This window comes from Micromesistius poutassou (assembly GCF_964030765.1).
Source record: "Micromesistius poutassou genome assembly, contig: SCAFFOLD_5447, whole genome shotgun sequence".
NCBI classification, from domain to species: Eukaryota; Metazoa; Chordata; class Actinopteri; order Gadiformes; family Gadidae; genus Micromesistius; species Micromesistius poutassou.
The window spans coordinates 1-15,912 of NW_028177086.1; the positions used below are offsets into that span (position 1 = coordinate 1).

Sequence of the window (15,912 nt, forward strand, 5' to 3'; positions counted from 1 at the left end):
CCCCAACACCCAACCCTAACCCCAACACCCACCCCTAACTCTAACCCCAACACCCAACCCTAACCCTAACTCTAACCCCAACACCCAACCCTAACCCTAACCCCAACACCCAACCCTAACCCAACACCCAACCCTAACTCTAACCCCAACACCCAACCCTAACCCTAACTCTAACCCCAACACCCAACTCTAAACCTCATCTGTTCACAGGACATATTCAGAGCTCTGCTACTACACACAAACTTATCCAGAAGATTAATTATTTGGGGAGCAAAGAAATGACCTCAGTATAAAAAAAGCCTACATTGCTATCTAACCTTACCAACCGTTTATATTCCCCGGTCTGTGTTTGAGGCCAGGCTGACCTCGGCTCCTGTGGTTCAATGATTCGCTGTCACCGTTTGTCTGAGGTTGTTTGAAAGTGTCATCCTAATGTCAGCGTCTGGCCCAGGCTTCCACCGTCTGTAGAAGCAAGGCTTAAGGATCCCCATCGTCACGGAGATCAGCCCCCCGCCGACCAACAGAGAGTCTAGCCGAGCAACAGATGGGCTCTGTCACTGAGTGTGTGTGTGTGTGTGTGTGTGTGTGTGTGTGTGTGTGAGTGTGTGTTCACTGTTCATCTACTACAGCACGCTCCAGAAGGGGTTGGTTAGCGCGCGTTGAGAGTCCTCAGGGCCTCCGGCACGGGCTGGCTTTACATCTCTGTTCCCACCGCTGGTTCACCGCTCTGTTCCCCCGCTGGTTCACCGCTGGTTCACCGCTCTGGTCCACCGCTGGTCCACCGCTCTGGTCCACCGCTCTGTTCCCCCGCTCCGTCTCTCCCTCTCCCTCCCTTTACTCCCGGGGGGGTCCAGCCTCTCTAGCGCTCTCTCAGTCTGTGTGTCGGGGAGAAGGGGAGACATGCAAGGGAGAGCAGAGCCCCGGAGAGCTGAGGAGAGAGGGAGGGGAGGATAAGAAGCAGCTACAAACAGCGCTGGGTGGTTTAGGAGGTGGAGGAGGGAGTGGAATGGGGGGGGGAGATCACTTATCATACTCTATCTGTGGTGTATCATAGATATCACTCCTAGAGAGGACCCTCATCAGCACCCCCCCCCCCCCACTTCAGTCTCTGTTGTCCAAGTCGGCCGCGATGGTCGGGGGCCCCCAGGCCTCGATGGTCAGGGCCCCCAGGCCGCGATGGTGGGGCCCCCAGGCCTCGATGGTCGGGGCCCCCGGGCCTGGAGGGTGGGGGCCCCGGACCTGGAGGGTGGTCTGGGGGTGTGTCCTCCTCCTCACCTGTCCGTCAGGCCCTTGAGGGCCCGCTCGATGTTCATGCGGTGGCCCACGCGCGTCACCCCCAGGTCCAGGTAGTCGTCCTTGGTGAGGGAGGGCAGGTGCGAGCCGTCGATCTCGTTGTCCAGGAAGCGCTCGCGGTGCTCGGCCAGGTTGAGGTAGGCCAGCCAGTCGGCCACGTCGTACTTGGTCCAGTAGGGGAGGGGCTTCACGGCGAAGGGCTTGGCGGGCGGCGGCGGCGTGAGGTGGGGGTAGCTCAGGCAGGAGGGGCTGGGGGGGAGGTGCAGCGGGGAGGTGGCGCCCGACAGGAACTGCGTGGGGGAGAGGGAGCGGGACACCAGCAGGGCGCTGGGCAGTGGGACCCCCCCCGGGGAGAAGAGCGGCGGGGGGCCGTAGCCCTCCCCCAGGGCGTGGCCGGGCGCGGGGGAGTTCAGCGGGCTGGGGAAGTCAAAGGGGTGGCTGTAGGCGGGGGTGCTGGGCAGGATGGGCAGCGAGGCGGGCCGGGGGGGCGCCGGGGGCTGGTCCGAGGCGTAGATCAGGGGGCTGGGGGCGCGGCGGCGGGACAGCGCCGGACGCATCTCCGGACCGGCGGCGCACTGGAAGTCAAAGGTCTGCCGGCGGAACTTGGAGCGGTGCTTGGGCGAGGTGGGGTAGGGGGCGTAGGTGGGGGAGAGCGGAGGGTGGGCGTGCACCGGGGAGGGGGGCATCTGGGGGGACGGGGAGCGCGTCCAGGCGCGCTGCACAGGGGCCTGGGAGGAGGGGGACATGGAGGGCGTGGCCGACAGGTTGGGGGGGGGGATCTGGTGGTGTTGGGGGGAGGACGTGGGCAAGGGGGAGGTGGAGCGACCGGTGGGAGGGCTGTGGAACGCCTCGCTGAAGTCTGCGGAATACCTGGAAGAGGACAGAACCACAGAGCCTTTATCACGCTTTAGTCCCAATGCTTTAGCACGCAATCCCCCTACATGTTTCTACACTATTCTCATTTTAAAATGTTCATATTTGCTTGGAATGTGCGCTTCTACATTTCCAACAAAAAATATTTATAGTTTTTAAAATACCAAATATTTAATATTTATATATATTATATATACAAATCTCTATCTTTGGTGTATCATATATATATATATATATATATCAGGTTAAAAATTGTTCAAACAGTTAACAAATGAACACAATTAAAATGTAATCAACAGTTACATTTGAAAGTTGCTTTGTATATTTTCAGTTGGTCTCATTGACTTCTGGTGAGCAACACTGCTTTAAAACAATCTTTTTCACATCCTGCTATCTGCACAAACGATATGTCAAATGAAAGCTGAGACTCCACAGAGTCCAATGGTATAAGCCTCATCATTTTGTGACCTTATGTAGATGAACTGGTACGAACTGTATTTGTTTGATTTATTAATTCTGTCAGGCAGACGATAATGCGCCCTTACCACTAGGTGGGGTCCTTATCCACTTTGTAAACATTGACGTGAGGTCGCGCAATGTTCTAGTATTCACTACGCTGTCGTGACATGGAGCAAGTGTGCGTGTGCGTTCTTGACCAAGTGAGTCATTATTTTATATTTATATACAAGAAAGTAAGAACAGTACAGGTCACTTATATGTTAATGCCGTGTCAATAAGTTTCACCCAACTGTCATTTCAATGTGTTGCGCAACTTTACCGCGCATTCACGTTGCAGCAGCGATCGCATTCGCATCGCTGCCATTTCAAATGCGCTAATTCGGAGCATTGTACATCACTTATTATTTAACTGTTGTAGCCAGTTATTGTATGTACTTATATTTGGTGGCATTTATGTTACATTCCAGATACCACACACATTTGACATGCCTAAACCTGTATGCCCTGTTAATCGATCGGGCGTTTGTGTGCGGGGACCCCCGTTTATATGGCTAGAGGCTAGGTGCTACTTATCCGGTTTACTTCCAGTAGAAGCTAAATGTTAACATGCTTAAAAACGATATTCTTCATGTCATGCTCTGAACACTAACGATATGTCGAGATGAAAGCCGAGACTCAAAGGAGTCCAACGGTACAAGCCTTATCATTTTGTGACCTGATTTTGTATTATGGCACGCTCCAGGCAACCCGTAACTCGTGTTTTCACAATCTTCTACTGCTGAAAGTGCTCTGGAACAGCAGTCAAACCCGTAACTCACTACCCGTGAACTCGTACCAGATCGATGTACTCTAGCTTTTACGTCACACACACATAAACAACAATTACGGCCTCTGTTGGTACTATCTATAAAATCTAATAAATCGGTTGTTAGGACATGTTTTATGGTATGAACGTCCATATTAGTGGCATTTTGGCACACGCAGCAGTGTTAAATGCACCTGCGAGAATGTGCCAGAGAATGTACAGCCCACAGAGCCACAGAAGGGTTTGTTGTCGTGACTTGTGACTTGCCTGGAACGCTACCAAGTCGTGAGTCGTGACTTTTAAGCCGCAACGTGTTCAGGTGGAACGCAGCATTACTTCTCGTAGTTTGAATGGTTGCTATGGAGACGCCCTACCTGTGCGTGGTGGGGGAGCGGGGGGCGTGGCTCCAGTCCTCCAGGCTGGAGGTCCTGATGCTGCCCATCTGCTGCAGCTTGGAGCTCAGCTCGTTGATGATGCTCGCCTTCACCCCAGAGAGCGGCGAGTGCAGTCGACGTCCCTCCAGGGAAATGCCGCCCCTGTGGAGCCCCCCCACAGGTCGGTCCGCCTCCCCCGCCTCCCCCCAGCCCCCGGTCCTGGCCTCCCCCGTCTCCCCCCAGCCCCCAGCCCTGGTCTCCATGGGCCGGTCCAAGCAGGCGGCCAGCGTCGAGCCGAAGCCATCCTCCATTTTGTTTCGGATCAGCCTGCGTTTCCTCTCCTCTGCTGCAGGATCCTCCCTCCTCAAGTCCTCCCTCCTCAAGTCCTCCCTCCTCAAGTCCTCTTCCACGTGCATCTGGGGCTGCATGGCTGGGCTAGCAACGCTAGCAGGGTGAGCAGGGTGATCAGGGTGAGCAGGGTGAGTGCTGCCCTGGCGGCGCAGCGCCACAGGGGGCGCCCTTCCCCCGGCCTCTTTGTACTGAGTCGTCATTGGAGACACTGGGTTTGCCGCTCTGGGGTTCTGATAGGATGGGTCGTCGGTGTAAGACATGTAGGGATCCTGGTGCTCCCCGCCCCCCTCCAGCCTCTCTAGGTGCTGCTCGCTGCTGCTGTGGCCGTCCAGCTCCTCGATGCCCGAGTCGCCCACCGCGTCCTGCCAGCCGCCCCCCTCCCACACCGGGGGCTCCCCGGGTTTCCCCCCGGGGGGGGGCACCGTGTACTCAGAGGAGGCTGAGGACATGGTAAAGGTGGAGGCCCCGCTGGAGGTCATGGCGGTGGGGGTGGAGGTCACGGCGGTGGGGGTGGAGGTCACGGCGGTGGGGGTGGAGGTCATGGCGGTGGGGGTGGAGGTCATGGCGGTGGGGGTGGAGGTCACGGCGGTGGGGGTGGAGGGTCACGGGGGTGGTCAGAGCGGCACTGCCCCTGTCCGGGGACATGCTGCCGGGGGAGTGGCTCCGTCCGGACGGGCGGGCGGGGGGGCCGTAGTAGGGGGTGGCGTTGTGGGATAAGGGCTGGGGCCGGTGGAGCGAGGAGGCGGGCGGCGTGGGTGCAGAGGTGGAGGCTGCGGAGGCCGGGGGGAAGGTCTGCGGGGAGGGGAGGGAGGGGGACGGGGCCGACTGGGTGAGGTTGGCCACCTCGCTGTCGTACGACGTGAGGCTGGAGGCGGCCGAGTCCCCCCGCCTGGGAGGAGGTCTGGGGGGCGGGGCCCGGGGCGGGGCCCCCCGCAGACGACCTGGAGGAGGGCAGCGGGGGGGGCCGGGGGCGGAGCTACAGCATTGTGGTGTTGATTTGGGAGCTGTCGCTGTTGGTGTTGGTTGTGGTGGTGCTGTTGGGGGTGGTTCTGGTGGTGCTGTTGGTGGTGCTGTTGGGGGTGGTTCTGGTGGTGCTGTTGGGGGTGCTGTTGGGGGTGCTGTTGGTGGTGCTGTTGGGGGTGCTGTTGGGGGTGCTGTTGGGGGTGCTGTTGGTGGTGCTGTTGGGGGTGCTGTTGGTGGTGCTGTTGGGGGTGGTTCTGGTGGTGCTGTTGGTGGTGCTGTTGGTGGTGCTGTTGGGGGTGGTGTTGGGGGTGGTGTTGGGGGTGGTGTTGGGGGGGCTGTTGGGGGTGCTTGTGTAGCCTTTCGTTCTCACCATTGGCGAACTGTAACGGCGGAGGCAGTGGGTCGGCGAACACAAACTCCTCCTCGATGTCTATGGAGGGGGCCGGGGGGGGGAGGACCATGAGCCCCAGACCCCCCGCCCCGGGTAGTGCCCCCTCCCCCCCGGACTCAGGGGCTGCACGCGGAGAGCTGGGGACGGTGTACTGGGGGACATAGCTGGGGCTGGTGGTGTTCTCCATCTGCAGGAAGGAGGGTCTGCGCGGGGCTTGCTGCCCGGGGGGGGCCGGAGGCTGGGCGAGGGGTGCTGCTCTCCCGTCGTAGCCCTCCAGACCCTCTCTGTCCCGGGGGCCCTGGGGGGAGAACTGGCTCTGGTACTGGCTGGTTCTATCTTCTGAGAAACGAACTCTGAGGCCCTCCCTGGGCCCTCCCTCTCTCTCCCTGCTGTCCATTCTATCTCCTCCCTCCGCCTCCTCCTCCACCTCCTCCTGCTCCTGCTCCTGCTCCTCCTCCTCCTCCTGCTCCTCCTCCTCCTCCTCCTCCAAGCCGCAGTATCCGAGGTGACTGTGGCCGGCTCAGCGAGGCCGGGGAGGCGTGGGTGGCGGTGGGAGAGGTGAGATGGAGCAAGACGGGCGAGGTGTAGGCGGACTGGGTGGGGGTGGTGAACAGCGAGGGCGTGGGGGTCTGGGTGGGGGTGGTGAACAGCGAGGGCGTGGGGGTCTGGGTGGGGGTGGGGAACGCCCCCACGGTGGACATCTGTCGGCCGAAGTGGCGGTCCTCTCTGCGCGTCCTGCGGTCGTCCTTCAGGGCGCGCTCCCGGGCCGCCAGGGCCAGCCCCAGGGGGGACGATGGGGTCCAGCACCTTCCCCGTCAGCGGGTGGATGAAGGTGGTTGTGGGCGGGGCCCCAGGGCCGTAGCTGGAGGGGGGCGGAGCGGGGCTGGCCGTCCTGGCTGAGCACGGGGGACGAGTACTGGGGCAGGTCCGAACGCCGGGGGCATGCTGTTGGCGTAGTTGACGTAGTTGTCCCCGGAGAACATGCCCTCGTCGATGGACTTGGAGGGCCGGAGGCGGGGCGTGGGCGTTTCTGTCTGGGACACCTGCAGGGGCTGAATCCTCCCCCCGCCCTCCCCCCCTCCCCCCGCCTCCCCTGGAGGTCCTCCTCCGAGGACAGGAAGAAGGAGGCGCTCTTCCTCCTCATGTCCCTGAAGCGCTCCCGGTCGCGCCGCGCCCCCCCGCTGTGGACCGTGCCGTACGGGGAGGCGGAGTCTGGGGTCTCGGAGGGCGGGGCGGGGGGCGGGGGCTGGGGCGGCGAGGGCGTGACGGGGGAGGGCCGGCTGGGCGAGGCGTCCTGGCCGGGGGGCGGCTCCGCCTCCATGCTGCTGCCCTGGCTGCTGCGCCCGCTGCTGCTGGTGGACGGCGCCTTCACCACGATGGTTGGGATGGCGATGGAGCTCTTCTCCTTGGCCCCGCCCCCCTTGGCCCGGTGCTGCCGCAGCCCGTCCTCCACCTTCGACTGCTTGGTGAGCGCTCCTCTGCCCCCCCGCCGTGGTGCCGCCCGGCTGCCCGCTCCCCCTCCCCCTCCTCCTCCTCCTCCTCCTCCTCCTCCTCCTCCTCCTCCACCCCCCCGGTCGCGGCTGCCGGCCTGTGGGAGGTGCGGGGCAGCGTGTTGGGACTTGGGTGTAGCGCTGGTGGGTGGTGTAGCGCTGCTGTACCCTCTCCTCAGCCCGCCCATTTTCCCCCCACCCCTGCGCGGGGCCTCGGGCTCCCGGCCGTAGAGGGGCGGGCCTTCAGGGGGCCGGCGGGCGGCGGGGGGGGCGGCGGGCGGCCCCCCCTGAGCGGCCCTCTCCCAGCCCGGCTGGCCGGGGGGGCCCGGCTGGGAGTGGAGCTGGTACTGGGGGACGGGGGGGAAGGGCATGGCGGGGCCCCTCCCGGGGACGGGCCCCGCGGACAGGGGCGGCTCCGGGGCCGAGGTGTTGGGCGGGGGGGGGATCTCCTCGGGCCCCGGGACAGAGAGACTGCGGGCCAGCTTCATGGCGGGAGGGTGCAGGTACTGCCTCTCCTCCTCTGTCACACCTGGACACACACACACACACACACACACACACACACACACATACCAGTTGAAAACTGTACATTTGCATTTAAAACACATGATATAGACTGATTGATTGACTGATGAAGTGTTACCGATGGACTTCTGTCGCATCATGACAGCGTGCTGGGAGCTCTGGCCGGGCTGGAACTGGGCCTGGTTGAACCCCAACCCCGGCTGCATGGGCGCCACCAAGGCCACTGGGGACGGCTGTTCATAGGGCATCTGCTGTCACACAACACACACCCCACCACAGTAGAGACATGATCCCATACGGCCCAGTAACCATCCCACCACATGGAATGGCTCCTTGTCCAAACCTTGCACGTTTGACACTGGTGTCCCTCAAGGCTCTGTGCTGGGGCCCGTTCTGTTCTCCCTCTATACCAGGTCTCTGGGCTCTGTAATTACACCTCCAGCTTTTCACTGCTACGCTGATGACACTCAGCTATTCCTCTCTTTCTCTTCCTCTGACAAAGCCCTGATTGTAACACGCATATGTGAATGTCTGGCACACTTGGACGACTGCCCATCACCTGAGGCTTAACCTCAACATGACTGAGCTCCTCCTAATGCAAGGGAAAGATTGCCCACACATGGACTGTATCTCCTTCTCCAACTGCCAGAAACCTTGTGGTACTGGACAATCAGTTATGCTATACCGCAAACATAAAATGGTAAATGGTAAATGGTCCTCATTTATTTAGCGCTTTTATCCAAAGCGCTTTACAGTGTTGACTGACATTCACCCATTCATGCACACATTCACACACCGACAGCGGAGTCAGTCACGCAGGGTGACAGCCAGCTCGTCAGGAGTAATTAGGGTGAGGCCTCTCGCTCAGGGACACCACGACACTCAGTTGGGAGGAGCCGGGGATCGGACCAGCAACCTTGCAGTTACCAGCCAACCCACTCTACCTCCTGAGCTAATGCCGCCCCCACATCACCACGGTGGCCTGATCCTGCAGATTTGCCCTACAACATTGGCAGGATCCGGCCCTTCCTAAAAGGAGAAGCAGCTCCACTCCTAGTCCAAGCACTGGTCATCTCGTGCCTTGACTACTGCAACTCGCTCCTGGCTGGACTCCCTACATGATTAAACCTTTGCAGCGGATCCACACGAGGCAGCGTGCCTCGTGTTCAACCTACCTAAATTCTCCCATGTGACCCCCCTCTTCCGGGACCTCCACTGGCTTCCTGTAGTAGCGTGCATCAGATTCAAGATGATGGTACTGGCATACAAGGCGGTCGATGGAACTGCCCCTGCCTACCTCCAAGTGTTGGTCAAACCACATACCCCAGCTCGATCCCTCCGCTCAACTACCTCAGCTGGACGTCTGGTACCGCCATCGCTAAGAGCAACCAAAGGTTGATCAGCAAAATCAACTCTTCTCTGTTCTGGGACCACAGTGGTGGAACGAGCTCCCTGCTGATGTCCCTGTTGCTCACCAGCTTCCGCAAAAGCCTCAAAACTCACCTGTTCAGAGTTCACCTAAACTCTGCATAGCCTTCCAGTCCCCCCCACCCACTATTGTATGTTGTACGTCATGGCACTTATCGTACGCACTTAATTTACAGACTTAATGTACGTTGTATTTAGTCATAGTGCTTAATTGTGTAGCATCTGCAGTAGCTGGCTATCACTGCTGTGTACAGGGAATGGGTTAGCCTAGTGATTGTTAGTACTTACACTTGGTTCTATGAACATCTTTACTGTACCGACAGTGATCGACAGTGATATATTGTTTAACTTCTTGTGACAAATGTACTTATTGTAAGTCGCTTTGGATTAAAGCTAAATGCCCTAAATGTAAATGTAAATGTAGAGACATGTTACCATACAGCCTGGTTACCATCCCACCGCAGTAGAGACATGATCCTATAGTCAGACCTTCAGCCCAGAGAGAATCCCTGAACGCAGCTGACCCACATTCAAACCCCATACTGACGGATTCCCTTCTGTCTCTACTAGCATTTAGAAGAATTATTCTGTTGTGGTCCTTCACTGTGGTCATTTGATGCACTCCAGTGGTCCACTGCTGGTCTGTTCAAACATCTAAACATCTAAACTGTGGGCCATCCCTCCTCCGTTCCCAGTGGATCACATTTCATACTGGGATCCAAACCAGAGGAACCTTGCGGAGGTCTCCCAGTACCTCGCTGGGGGTGTTGGGGACCATGCTCTTGCTGCGGTCCCGCTTGCCCGCGGGGGTCCGCTGGACGTGGCCTTCAGGGGCCCTCTGGACGTGGCCTTCAGGGGCTCTCTGGACGTGGCCTTCAGGGGCCATGGTCTGCTGCGCTGCCGCCAGGATCTCATCCAGCTTATCTGGAGGAGAAGAAGGAGGAGGACGAGGGGAGGAGGAGGACGAGGGGAGGAGGAAGAGGAGGGGAGGAGGAGGAGGAGGAGGGAAGGAGGAAAAAGAGGGGAGGAGGAGGACGAGGCGAGGAGGAGGAGGGGAGGAGGAAGAGGAGGGGAGGAGGAGGACAACACACAATGACCAACAGACGAGGGACATCCCTCATGTGACCCATAACCTTTCGACCCCAGAGGTCGGCCTATAGGGGCTGGCCTATAGGGGCTGGTCTATGGGGGCTGGCCTATAGGGGCTGGCCTGTGGGGGCTGGCCTATGGGGGCTGGCCTATAGGGGCTTGCCTATGGGGGCCTGTGGGGGCTGGCCCGTGGGGGCTGGCCTATGGGGGCTGGCCTGTGGGGGCTGGCCCGTGGGGGCTGGCCTATGGGGGCCTGTGGGGGCTGGCCTATGGGAGCTGGTCTGTGGGGGCTGGCCTATGGGGGCTGGCCTATGGGGGCTGGCCTGTGGGGGCTGGCCTGTGGGGGCTGGCCTGTGGGGGCTGGCCTATGGGGGCCTATGGGGGCTGGCCTGTGGGGGCTGGCTTATGGGTGCTGGCCTGTGGGGGCTGGCCTGTGGTGGCTGGCCCATGGGGGCTGGTGTGGGTCAGACAGTCATATCCTCATATGCCTTCTAAGGTTTTCAATGGCTTTGACTTCCTCATACACACAGGAGCAGATGTTGTCACAAACGTTGATAAACAAAAATGAAATTAAAAACGATTGTTTGAACACGGTGTGCGATGAGGAAGGTGAGGGAGTCTGTTACTTAGAGCCATCTGATACACCGTCCTCTTCTTCTCAGGGACCTGAGACGACTCCAGCTCTGGGGACAGGAGAGGAGAACAATGAGGGGACTGAGGGAGAGCTCCAGGCAGCCGCAACTCCAGGAGAAACACACTCACCTGCTTTCTTCTTCCACGGAGAGGTAGCTGCAGTCAGAGAGAGAGACAGAGAGAGAGGGAGAGAGAGAGAGAGGGAGAGAGAGAGAGAGAGAGGGAGACAGAGAGAGAGAGACAGGGAGAGAGAGAGACAGAGCGAGAGAGAGACAGAGAGAGAGAGAGAGAGAGACAGAGCGAGAGAGAGACAGAGAGAGAGGGAGACAGAGAGAGAGAGAGACAGAGAGAGAGAGACAGACAGAGAGGGAGACAGAGAGAGAGGGAGACAGAGCGAGAGAGAGAGAGAGAGAGACAGAGAGAGGGAGACAGAGAGACAGAGAGACAGAGAGAGAGAGAGACAGACAGAGAGAGAGAGAGACAGAGAGACAGACAGAGAGAGAGAGAGACAGAGAGACAGACAGAGATTAGATCTTGATCCAGAATGGTGGCTCATGGAGGTGACTGGTGCCGCTGAGTACCATAGATACATACTGTGAGTGGTGAGCGGGTGGGAATGCTGGGGTGGAGATGGGAGGGAGGGCAATGAGGATGGAGATGAGACGGACAGCAGCACACACACACACAGCTCTCCCACCTTTCTCCACTGGTGACGGCAGTCAGGTCCGTGGGGCGGGACGGGGTTGAAGAGAAGAGATGTTCACTTGGTTAATTATCACACCATTTTGTTTTATGGTGTCACATCTTCTCTTCTTCTTGAGATCTTAGAAAACGCTGGCATAAAGAAGCATGTCTACACTCTCCCTTTGCTTTGCAAGAGCTAATCGAATCAAATCACACCTCCGCTGGTTCATGTCCAAGTACAGTCGTTTACTCAGCCTACATCCAGTTCACTCCTTCATCTCACTGAGAACAAGGACTCTCACGAAGAACCCGCTTCTCTGTCATTATGATGAGACCCTTCCTTCTTAGTAATGCCTCAATGCCACCATGTCTGGCTGCACAGGAGTTCCACAGTGTTATATTGATATATATATTGTTTTATTGATTTTAGGACGACTACATCCCAGGGGCCTCATTTATCAACCATGTGTAGAAAAGGATCTAAATTCTCTTACGAATGAAATTTAGGATGCGCTTAAATAAAAGAAGATCTGTATTTATCAAACGTGCGTATGGTGATTGTACGCACATCAGTAAGTAATGAATCTTGATACCTGTTCTTAAGCACCATGCGCGTTCACACTCTTTCCCCCCCAGACGTCCCCTTTCCTTACCAAGGAAAGGGGACGTCTGGGGCCCCCTGCTGGAGCTGCTGCCCCCCCGACCTGACCCCGGATAAACGGTTTGAAGATGAGGATGAGGTCACAACGCGTCCCTTCATCAACCATGAGAATGTGTTTTCCCCTCACCGCTATAGTGGCAATGAGAGGGAAGAAAATAAACTTCTCCAACACTAAGATGGAAACGCTCATTAACGAGGTTGAATTAAAGCAAAAGTTACATTTTGGTTAACTTAGTGCAGGAGGCGTCACAAATAAAAGAAAGCTTGCTGCATGGGAAAAAGTGTCTGATGCAGTTAATTCAGTTGGGTCGGGAGTCACAGCCCACAGACGTGAGACGATGCCAGCAACCCGCCAAGCAGATCGCCGGCATCTTTGAAAACGCGCTCCCTGCGGAGAGCGGTTTGCCAAGTCTTCCAATAACGCAGGATAAGCCATCGCACTACATTTCAAACCTTTCTCACAGCTGTCTCTTATAGGGTTTGACACCAATTTGTCAGTTTAAAATTAGACAAAGGAGTAATTACATTTTTTCAAATGCAAGGAAACACGCAACATATGTGGATGTTGATTGCATCATGCATACGTTCAACACTCTTAAATGCTTTGCTTTTTGCTTGTAATATCGCTATTCTACCACTAGATTTGGGTCGTATGCATGGCCAGAGCTGTGCTTATGTTTACACACATTGTGTGGCAATGGTCGTCCAAATCTGTGCCTAAGTTCGGTTGATAAATGAGGCCCCAGGATTCTAGGGAGACGTTTTTAACTGCATCCTTTGATTGGCTATTTCTTTATCATGGGCTTCTCCCATCCTCCTCCTCCCTCTGTCTCCCCCCCACTCACCCATGTCCTCCAGCTCGGACGTCATGGACTTGGAGCGCAGGGCGATGGCAGGGGGGGTCAGCCTCTTGGCGGGCTGGGGGGCTGTGGGAGAACCGGACAGAACTGGTTTGAGTCTTAATGCAGCGGAGTAGGACGGCCACAGGCACCTCCCGCTGTGTGATCACATGGAGTCAGGGTCTTCTCCGGAGTCCAGGAGACTCTCATAGACCAGGACCAGAGGACCAGGACCAGAGGACCAGGACCAGAGGACTAGGACCAGAGGACTAGGACCAGAGGACCAGGACCAGAGGACCATGACCAGAGGACCAGGACCAGAGGACCAGGACCAGGACCAGAGGACCAGGACCAGAGGACTAGGACCAGAGGACTAGGACCAGAGGACCAGGACCAGGACCAGAGGACCAGGACCAGAGGACCAGAGGACCAGGACCAGAGGACCAGGACCACACCAACATCAGCTTCATGAGATCAAGAGAAGACAACACTGGAGGAAACGGCCCCTGAGCGCCGACATCTTAGAGACGCTGTGGTGGAGTGAGTGAGGGGTGAGGGTAACCCTCTCACCCTGGCCTCACCCCCACTGAGGGTGAGGCCAGGGTGAGGGTGGTCTGTACCTTTCTTGCGCGCTGTGTCGTCCATCTCGGGGTTGCGCGCCACCATCACCACCTTCACCATCAGGCTGTTGCCGCCCTGACGGATCATGTTGACCACCTGCCTGTGGCCCACCTTCACCACGTTCTGCCCGTTGACCTGCACGCACGCACACGCACACGCACACACACACACACGGGCACGCGCACACGCACACACACGCACGCACGCACACACACACACACACGGGCACGCGCACACGCACGCACGCACGCACACGCACGCACACGCACACGCACACGCACGCACACACACACACGCACACACACACACACACACACACACACACACACACACACACACACACACACACGGGCACGCGCACACGCACGCGCACACGCACGCACACACACGCACGCACGCGCACACGCACACGCACACGGGCACGCGCACACGCACGCACGCACGCGCACGCACGCACATACATTATAACAAACACATGAAATAATGATATTGACAGGATATTTGACATTTGAACAGGAGAAAATGAGTAAACAAAACAAACAAATCATGACTAGATAGTAACATGAATTCCATCCTATCTATACTATATAATATATAATATATTATTAATTCATTCATTATTAATGATGATGATGCTGATGCTGATGATGATGAAGGTGATGATGATGATGATGCTGATGATGATGATGATGATGATGCTGATGATGATGATGATGATGATGATGAAGGTGATGATGATGCTGATGATGATGATGATGATGATGCTGATGATGATGATGAAGGTGATGATGATGCTGATGATGATGATGATGATGATGATGATGATGATGATGATGATGATGAAGGTGATGATGATGCTGATGATGATGCTGATGATGATGCTGATGATGATGATGCTGATGATGATGATGACGCTGATGATGCTGATGCTGATGATGATGATGATGATGACGCTGATGATGCTGATGATGATGATGATGATGATGATGCTGATGCGTCGGTGAGCAGCAGGCCGTACCTCGATCAGGAAGTCCCCCATCCTGAGCCCCGCCCTCCAGGCCACGCCCCCCTCGTCCACGGACTCCAGGTACTGCAGCGCCGGGAACGCCGGCGTGGGCGTGAACTCCTCTATCGGCGTCTGGGCTGCAGGCGGCCAATAGGAGCACAGCGTGAGGACTGGTCCCACCGCTGGGTGGACCGCTGGTCCAGGAGACCAGAGGACCAGAGGACCAGAGGCAGGACCAGAGGACCAGCTGGAGACCAGAGGACCAGGTCCAGGACCAGAGGCAGGACCAGAGGACCAGGACCAGGACCAGAGGACCAGAGGACCAGGACCAGAGGACCAAGACCAGAGGACCAGAGGACCAGAGGCAGGACCAGAGGACCAGGACCAGAGGACCAGGACCAGAGGACCAGGACCAGGACCAGAGGACCAGAGGACCAGGACCAGAGGACCAGGACCAGGACCAGAGGACCAGAGGACCAGAGGACCAGGACCAGAGGACCAGGACCAGAGGACCAGAGGACCAGAGGACCAGGACCAGAGGACCAGAGGACCAGAGGACCAGAGGACCAGGACCAGGACCAGAGGACCAGGACCAGAGGACCAGGACCAGAGGACCAGGACCAGGACCAGAGGACCAGAGGACCAGAGGACCAGGACCAGAGGACCAGGACCAGAGGACCAGAGGACCAGAGGACCAGAGGACCAGAGGACCAGGACCAGAGGACCAGGACCAGAGGACCAGGACCAGAGGACCAGGACCAGGACCAGAGGACCAGGACCAGAGGACTAGAGGACCAGGACCAGAGGACCAGAGGACCAGGACCAGAGGACCAGGACCAGAGGACCAGGACCAGGACCAGAGGACCAGGACCAGAGGACCAGGACCAGAGGACTAGGACCAGAGGACCAGGACCAGAGGACCAGGACCAGAAGACCAGGACCAGGACCAGAGGACCAGGACCAGAGGACCAGGACCAGAAGACCAGGACCAGAGGACCAGGACCAGAGGACCAGGACGCCCTAAACCAGCGATATGAATCCAGATTTGACGGTGTGATTCTGACCTTTGGCTCCTCTGAGCACGAAGCCGAACCCTTCATTGTCCTTCTTCTGCAGCAGCACCGTCTTCTCCTGGATGATGTAGTCGCTAGGGTTGGGGTTAGGACAGGGACGGACAGAGGGACAGAGGGACGGACAGAGGGACAGACAAGGGGACAGACAGGGGGACGGACAGAGGGACGGACAGGGGGACAGACAGGGGGACAGACAAGGGGACAGACAGGGGGACAGACAGGGGGACAGACAGAGGGACAGACAGGGGGACAGACAGGGGGACGGACAGAGGGACGGACAGAGGGACAGACAGAGGGACAGAGGGACGGACAGGGGGACAGACAGAGGGACGGACAGAGGGATGGACAGGGGGA

The 15,912-nt window shown here is 57.9% G+C and overlaps 1 pseudogene across 1 annotated transcript; it reads right to left on the reverse strand.

Moving 5' to 3' along the window:
* Positions 1–1,271: 1,271 nt before the first annotated feature.
* LOC311376771 (SH3 and multiple ankyrin repeat domains protein 1-like) lies at positions 1,272–15,632 on the reverse strand (annotated as a pseudogene). Its single transcript has 14 exons — positions 15,550–15,632; positions 14,498–14,622; positions 13,479–13,614; positions 12,865–12,945; positions 10,804–10,830; positions 10,668–10,724; positions 9,707–9,876; positions 7,643–7,772; positions 7,059–7,528; positions 5,976–7,016; positions 5,463–5,933; positions 4,740–5,189; positions 3,805–4,594; positions 1,272–2,163 (listed from the first exon to the last, which is right to left on the reverse strand). The product of its transcript is annotated as an SH3 and multiple ankyrin repeat domains protein 1-like (transcript).
* Positions 15,633–15,912: the final 280 nt, after the last annotated feature.